General features: G+C 33.7%; 1 non-coding gene across 1 annotated transcript; it reads right to left on the reverse strand.

The window, feature by feature from the left end:
• Nucleotides 1-8,562: 8,562 nt before the first annotated feature.
• Nucleotides 8,563-8,635, reverse strand: Trnar-ucg. The gene has a single exon. It is a non-coding gene; the product is annotated as a tRNA-Arg (tRNA).
• Between the last annotated feature and the right edge of the window lie 348 nt (nt 8,636-8,983).

The raw sequence follows: 8,983 nt of genomic DNA on the forward strand, positions 1-8,983 counted from the left end.
ACTAGTTAGTCTAAATTAACCGGTTAAATCAATTAACTAGTTAATCGGTTAAATTAGTTAAACGGTTAACTGATTAACCAGTAACACATTTACATATAAAGTAGAAATTATTATTAAATCATATATTTATAATATATTTACCTTAATTTCTACTTTATATGTATTATATGGAAAAATATGAATTTATTGTTTAACCGATTAACCATTTAACTGGTTAATTAGTTAACCGTTTAACTTATTTAACCGATTAACTAGTTAATTGATTTAACCTGTTAATTTGGATTAACTAATTGGCTGATAAACTAATTAACCTGGTTAAATTTTATAGCCGGTTTGGTCGGCCAACTTATGCAGCACTAGACTAAAAAAGTAGATGTTCGCAAAGTTTTGAATAAAAAAGAAACAAAGAAAAATATAGGTCAAAAAATGGGAAAGTATAAAATATTATATTACGAGTAACAAATTTTTGGTTAAATAATTTGTTTTATAAATTATAGCAAACGAAAAAATATCCAAAAAAATAATAGTGACTGCGGACCTACCTATTTTTTAACGATTTCAGTTTTTAATTAAAACAAAAATAATTGTGTAGTAGATACTACTGAGGACAAAATACTTTGCTCATCATTTTTCTGTCACTTCAAAAAAATCATGTAAACTAAGCATTGATAACAATTTAAAATTATTGACTTTTTTCTTGTCAAAAATATGGCACCTTTAACCGTTCATTGCATTGCCTTGTGGAATTTTTCCTCTCTGGAAGTTCTCATTCAGTGGTTTATTTTTCGGTATTTAACATATTGCAAAGATGAATCTAACACGGTTGACAGTTGTAGTAAAAAATAATCCTAATGTTTACTTTACAACTTGATGTTACACAAGTGACATTGACGACCAAAGTATATTGTGCCCAATATGTAGAGAAGTGATATGCTTTTTACAATTTACAAATGACGCTTGTATTTCAACACTATTATTTACAATGGATTTAAGAAAATGAGTGCAAAGTAATACACCCTAGTTTTTTGCTTTCTGAAAATGTTTGGTCSCATTAGCTGTGAAGGAAGGAAAAATGTAAATGTTGTGAAAATATTTTGGATAAGCATCTGTCAGTCTTCACCGCGATCAGTTAAACTTTTAAAAGTAAATTAAGGGAAACGAARGGATGGCGCGTTGAAACGGTGAAACTCTCATCATAAGTAATGATCTGCTGAGCAACAATTGAATCCTTTGTCATTTGTCAGGAATATAGAGTGTTAAAAATGAGGGTGGCTGTGCGAGAAATAGGAATTAGGCGAGTTGAGGGAGCAATGTCTAATTGTTTCATTGATCGTCGTTTTTAGATCAAATGGTAGCACATTTAACCCCTGTCTGGCATTTGTCACTGTCTCGGTTCGCGTTTCTTCCGAAATTGCCGTAATTTCGTAATGATATATGTTTTCCATTACATAAATCTTTATAAGTAATTTATCGGCGGGTAGACGGGCATAAGTCTTAACGAGAGAGCAAAGTATTATTATGCGTATAAATAGTAKAGTTGTCTGAAGTAAGTGTTCTGTGGATATAATGAGCCTATTCCGTGACAGGGGCGGTTTTCTCCACATCGAAGATGTCACAATACCAATTTTCCATTTCTTTGAAAAAGTTTTGTATAATTTTCGGAGGCAATAAAGCATGAGTATAAGTCAGAGCTGCGAGCATTAACGACCGTTTAAATTACAAAGCACTCTGGCTTCAGTATTCATCACAAAACAATAATCTTAAAAATCAATGGCGCATAGATTTGGTGCAAAAGTTGAATAATAACTCAAGCGTTCGAGAAGGCTTTGCTCGGGTTAAAATGGTCCTGGTGAAGTTAACAATCGCTCAGATAAGAGTCTTTGTTCGAGGACGGCGGCCATTCGTCATCAGTGGATTGTTTCAGGCCGCTGCAAATGAGCCTCGAACAAATCATGTTTAATTGCATCAATGCTTCCCCGAGCCAGCCAATGTTCAAAACCAACGAGTTTTACTTACTCACTTCACTGTTAAATCAAATTTATGGATAAACTTAATTTCGTTCGAGACTTCATAGTGTTTAATTCTAACCCATTATTTGTTTTATTGCCTCCAAACTAAATAGCTTCGAGAACTTTGCCATGTTTTATCGCGAGACAAGTGCAATCCTAAGAAAGGATATCAACTGACTTTACGTAAAAATTATGTTTAATCCAAATTGCTTCCAAACGGTTGAAGTATTTGATGGGTAATTTTTCAACACTACTACTTCTCACACATCTTCGTTAGTAATCAATGATTTATTGAGATATGGACCAACTTAAAAGTTTACCGTTTTAAACTTTAACTTATGTATGGCAAAGTGAAATATGTTCAAAGTATAGTGACGCACGTACTGCTACAGACGGAGCGTTTCCGGTTCCGGAAGCCTTCAAACTAACTGCTCCAAAAAATATTAAGCCACTGAGGAATATTTTAAACTTTAGCGTAATAATTTGGACGCAAAATTCACCCTTTCTACACTTTTAAATAAAACACAGAGAAAGAGATTTAAAGAGACATTTTTGGCTAAATTAACATTGTAATAAAAATAGTGAAGAAAGCTTTATTGAAATATGCGAACATTTTGGATTATAAACCTTCTGAGCAATAAATTCAATTGGGTGGACTTCTAAAATTGTGTATAATTATATTGATTAATAATTCATTGATTTGGAATAATTGTAGCCGATTTCTTGTTCTTTGTTCGTAATCAACAAAACTTTATTAATTTTCCCCCATCAAAGTTGACGTTCGGTCGGTAGAGTGTGGAAGTTCGGGTAGTGACAACACGTTTCCGGCTGTCGGTCTCGCGTATCGTTCCGGTAATTCCCCGGTCGAAGTCCGGGGGTGATGGGAGCAGCATCATAGTCGACTATGTAATTGCCTCTGGATTTCAATTAACGGCACCAACAAATCAAACCGCTTTAGGTTGGACTGAAGCGAGCTCGAGGTGACTCCCTCCCGTTTATGTTCTTCAATCCCTTGAAATATTATTCCAGAATTGCTGAATAGAACAGAAAGGTAATTGGATGGATAAAAATTATACTGGTATAAATTATCAGATCTAGTCGGCTATAAGCGACCCTTTGCATAATAAACTGTTAGAGTTGGGTGTTTAGCCGTTAAGTCTTCACGAGTGTCGACTAATAATTCGTCAATCCTACACGAAAACAGAAAATAAGACGGCGGTAAGCTTTCGATTTAAGTTCGGGTCCCTGTTGGAGGCGGCGCAGCGACTTTTCCGAAGGTAGTTCCSGAGGGATCTGTAGATAGCATTGTATATGAGGTCCGTTAGACTGGACATAGTTTAAGCCGTCCCATAAACAAGCGGCTATCTGGGCATCAGTCGGGAACAGTTCAGCCTCGCGTTGCCTGATCCCCGAGGTAAACATCGTAACTTGCCTCTATCATGCCACCGTTGTACGCTACCACTGATATTGCAAGAAAATGGAACGGACCGATCTCTACACTCCAATCTCAAAAATTCTAATTTACTGTAATGATGAATGGGGACGTCTACTTGTTTTGACAGAGATTAACAAAAATGATACTTCCTTTCTTGCACTGTTTCTTACAAATATATCAATGTGTTAGAAAAAATTAAAGCTTTGATTCAACTGTTTCCTATGGCAATTTAGAGCATATATTATACACCTAAACAAATTCAAAAATCAATTGTTAAACTGGGGGGATATAGGGTAAAAAGAATTTTATTTTAAATTTTAATGCTGTTTATGATCTGTGACATAAATTCTAAATTTATTTTACTCAAAAACGATAAGCAGTATGGTGTAAGAAACCTCTTTTTGTGAGAAACTATATAAATTAGAATTTTGTTTCTGAAAATCGCAAGAATAGACTATAGCCAAAATATAGTTAGGATACTTATTTTTATCGTTTTCCTCACAGATTAGGATTCCTTGATTAAAAATTTTGACATTTGATCCTTGAGTTAAAATAGTTTCTAAAATATTAGAGAAAACTTTTTAGAAGACGCACCTCTTTTAGAGGGTGTATACCTCCTTTAGTATTAAAATCTGTTGTCTTAAAATCGAATATTCTATTTAAATATGTTACAATAAAAACGGAACACCCTGAATAATAACGTCTTCTGAAGCTAGTAGTGGAAAAACAAGTGTATTCTTTATAAAAAAGTTTTTTTAATGAAACCCCATTTAAATGTGAATATTTAATGACAAATTATACTTGGTTTATTTTTTTGGCCTGATTAGATTCTATTCGATTGTTTACTACTTCTGTTTCCAAGACAGTCAGTTGTATTTTCCCAAACTCGTCGGTAAGTATTTTGTTTATTGTTGTTAAACCGGTAATCATTCAAAAAATACTTTGGCGTTCTAGAACATTTTTTAGATATTTTATTAAAAAAAAAAAAACGAACAAAAATCAATCGCGCAAAAAATGCCATAAGCATGACCAACGCTAAGGACTTACCGATCTCAGACAATAATTGGAGTCGTCGCTTCGCTCCTTCTCCAAACAATTGTCTTCGATCGGTAAAATGTTCTTACCGTTCTTGATGCTTAATATACTATTTTTTTAATGGCCCCATCCACTCCACAGTTACTTACAAAAGGTAGATCAAACATTTGTTTGGTTTCTGTTCAGGATATACTATGTATTTGTGGTGTGTTAGGTTTTTGAGCATAATTTGTGTAATCAACAAGGATGTAGCTTGCAGTGAGATAAATTTTAATATTGAAACTTTATGTGAAATTGTACATACCTCACTTATAATGTAAATAACTAACTAAGTTTAACTAAGAACGTTTCACACAAAAATTGTAGATTGTTGTCATATTTGGTGGATGCGCCGGGCAAAAATGTAATATGTAATATTGCGCGATTGAGCTCTAGTTAATTTTGTTTGTTGCCTATTTTTAAGACAGTAAGTTGTGTTTACTGCTATCCCAAAGTCGTCGGTAAATGTTTTGTTTATTGTTGCTAACAACAAATTCGTCAGTATGTATTCAAAGTCGTCGCCAAAGTATTTTGGCAATCTAGAACGGTTAATAATTTTTTTTTTAATTTTGTATTCAAAAAATTATCAAAGCCAATCGCGCAAAAAATGTCTTAAACATCATGAACGTTAAGGACTTACCGTTCTTGATGCTTAATATACGTATAGGCAATTTTGTTAACTATAAAATAACCATCAACAATTTAACGTTAAATTTTACTTTTGATAAAATAAAGTAAGTAGACAATTGTTTGCATTTATTTCAACGATGAGACAAAAACGTCAATTTTTTTATTATGAAAACAATTAAATGATACTGGTAGAGTACCTGAATTAAAAAAATAACTTCAGTGTGTTTTTTCCAAAATTTCATCAACTTTAGAGACGATTTCAATTAATGATAATATGAGTCCAAGAAGTACTATTTAACGGACTATTTTGAGTTATGTACTTTACAAATTATTTTCTTTACTTTACAGACGATTTTAAAAATACAAAAATTGTACGTCATATGTTTTTCTACAGTGTTGATTATATGTATGTTATTGTATCTTTTGAAACAAATAAAAAATCTTTTTTTGTTAATTTTTATTACAATGAATTTTTTTGGCATACTTAAAAATTGATACACACAACTTTTTGTGTCTAGCAATAAAGTAAATTCTTCGTATGCATTTTTTTGGTAACTTTTTATCGTCGGCACTTGATATTTTTTTGGGACGCAAGTTCTGAAACACCTTGTATGTAAATAGATTTTGTCAAAAATTCAGGTCACTGCTTAAAGTTGTAATTTATTCCAAAATTAAAATATTATAACAAACAATTAAAGATTTAATTAAAATGTCATCTTGTAAATGATATTCTTTTGATTATAATAAATAATAAGCAACTGAGAACATTTTACAAACACAAACATTATTATAAGTGTAATACATAGATAGTAACAATATTTATTTTTCTTATTAAAGGCGTGATTATTGTTTCCATTTGTTTCTATTGTCGTAAATACTGACAATGTAATAAGTCGTTTATATAAATGTGCGTACCTAGTTTACTTATATACGTTTGCAAACTCTAATATTTTAGATCAAACACAAATCATGTAACTAATATACATACATACTATGAGTCAATCAGTCATAATTTTATTTTTAGGCAAGTGATAAATACCGCATTACAACGTGTGTATTATTGAGCGAGTGCTAAAATAATTTGCATTAATGTGTCATATAAATAGCTTATTTCGTGACACTTACCTGCATAAAGTTAGTAAATGGTGATTGGTATTGTTTGTCCTTGAGAGAGCATTATTAAACAATTCCCACCTGTGTCGCAAGTTTCCCGCGTAATTCCAGGGCGAGACTTGGCGATTAGTAAGTAATAATTAAATCTTCGTCGGTATATGGGAAAGCAGAGACACTTTGGCGGTGTGAGAAGCTTAGGCCATCACATGCATGTAGAAAGGAGAGTTAAGCCTCGTTTACGTGCTTGTTACAGCCTTTGATGTGGAAGCTAGGATGAAAACCGGACAGATGCGGTCACCTCTCAACAGACTTACAAACAGAATTATTGCAACTGACTTACCTCCAGCTACTATTGTCAAGTTTTATTACAATTACCGCTTACTGAATTCTAAATTGCATCGAGAACAACGTGTGCTTTGATGATGCTAATTATTCATTCATGAAGACGTTTGTCTGTTTACCAGAAGCAAATCAGTAAATGTGGGTCTTAACATCAGAACCAATAACTTCTATTAGTTTATGTGCGGTGGTCTAACATGAACACGGATATATAATGCAAACAATTCTTATGGAACACCGCAGAGCGGTCAACACAAAGTGACAGGRGACATTCCCCGAGGCACTATACTTTCCTATACGGTACAATAATCGAGAGGCGGTCGAGACCTCCCCGACCGGTATTACAGGGACATCGACGCGTATTTCAAACCGCCAAGGCGATATTGGACGGTCCTAAACTCGCATAACTCCAAGATACCTGCGTCCAATACGCTCCGATCACGATAACTTTATATTAAGGGCTTTATTTAAAGGGGTTCACAGCTGAAATAAATAACGCACCACTCACTATCTTACCGCACAAAAGACTAATCCACACATTTCTCAAACATAATCTTAATGCTCCAGACATCAAAAACATCTACAGCAAACAATTTCCTTTTTATAGGCGACAAAGTAGTGTTTCTTTATTAAAAATTAGAAAATAAATCATTCATTTATAGATAACTCACTCTTATCAAAGAACAAACATTTTTAATTAATTTTTTAATTTTGTTGCCTTGTATTCCATTATTGTGGAAAAATATTAATAAAAAATTGATCATTTGCTTATGAACACCATGAGTGCGCAGCACGAATGGTGTTTGCAAGCGTCATAACCATAAATATAAATATTCAATAGTCTACGAATTGAATACAATTTACATTTGACATTTGACATTTGGTTCAATGAATAGTCTATTGAATACAACAGACTATTGAACCAAATGTCATATGTCTAACCACTCGTGGAATATCCAATTATATTTTATCACGAGTGAAATATTCGCTTGAATTTGTTGCCAAGATGAGAAAGTAAATATCTGCTATTTTATTGGTTAATATTTGAAAAAAGAGAGGTAAATTGAATAGTCAAAAAAACTGATAGGTCGTCTTTTAGAGGAACAGGAAATTAGAGATACGCATGTTTTTCTTCTTGTCGATGATGCCGTAAATTCCTCGACTCCCATCTTCGATCGACTGGTGGCAAAACGCTTTTTGCTCCTAGTGTCCCAAACGTGGTCCCGAATTAGTGTACGAGTCGGTTTTTAGAGAAAGGTTGCATCCACCTTAGTTGACCCGTTGTTTTAATTATATCAGGACGTACGGAATAATAATTGGAATCGGTTAATCCCGCACAACGACCAGAGAAGAATAGGACAGGATTTGCAATGCGGAGGATTTCTACCGTCACAAATCACTTTTACTGCCCGCCGTATGTGCCACGCCGAGACCTTTACTAATACCTTGAATATCTCAGATTTAATTTCGACTCTTTAATATGGACGCCCGCCTGATATTGTTTGGAGTCACCTCTCCGACATTTGTACAATCTGCAAAACTACGTGACGACGCTCGCTTATAAGCTTGAATAAATTATGGCAATGGTTTAAGTCAATAATGGCATGTCGGTGACTTTATTGGTCGGCTTCGGACAAAGTCCAGCTTTCRCAACAAGTTAAAAGAGGTATTTACGAAATACCCTGGGTACTAGAGTTAGGCACCTTATAGACGCTGTATAACAGGTTATGGTCCCACAAGGACAAAGTATTAGCTCTTTAGGCTTCTGCCTTACAGGACAACATAAAGTGTTAGCTGAAATTGCTCGGCTTTGTTACAACACAAAACAATTTGTTCTTCTAACCAAGCTTTCCTTTATTTAGAAAACACCAAAACATTTTTTATCCATTTCTGCTACGTTTAATAAATTTAAAACCCAAAAAAAAATTAAAAACAAAGAGTTTTGAAATAAAAAATCAGCTTCGACCGTGACAGGACTTGAACCTGCAATCTTCGGATCCGAAGTCCGACGCCTTATCCATTAGGCCACACGGTCCTTGCATTATCCTTCTGAGTCCAGGATTTTAAAGTTGGCTATACTATTTAACTTACTCAAACTGAACTACTTAATGTAATAATAAAATGAAATAAATAAAAAAGACAAAGAGGGTGTTTTTTCTAAAAAGTAAATTCTGTTTAAAGTAAGTGAAACTAGAAGTGATTGTGTTAGGGTTTCGATTGTTGTGTAATTAAACCGAGTAGTTTGTTGGAAAGACTGTARTGTAATTGRAGTAAAGAATCCATTGGTAGTCCCGTCGCCGAATCTCGCATCACTATCAGCCCCCCTRTTTCCAGTCGAATTGATGAAAGGACATGGAATTAATTCAACAATTAGCAAACAAAA

Source organism: Tribolium madens, unplaced genomic scaffold (genome assembly GCF_015345945.1).
Source record: "Tribolium madens isolate multiple individuals breed KSU strain unplaced genomic scaffold, Tmad_KSU_1.1 Scaffold_19;HRSCAF=116;Tcas5.2_LG9, whole genome shotgun sequence".
Lineage (NCBI taxonomy): Eukaryota > Metazoa > Arthropoda > Insecta > Coleoptera > Tenebrionidae > Tribolium > Tribolium madens.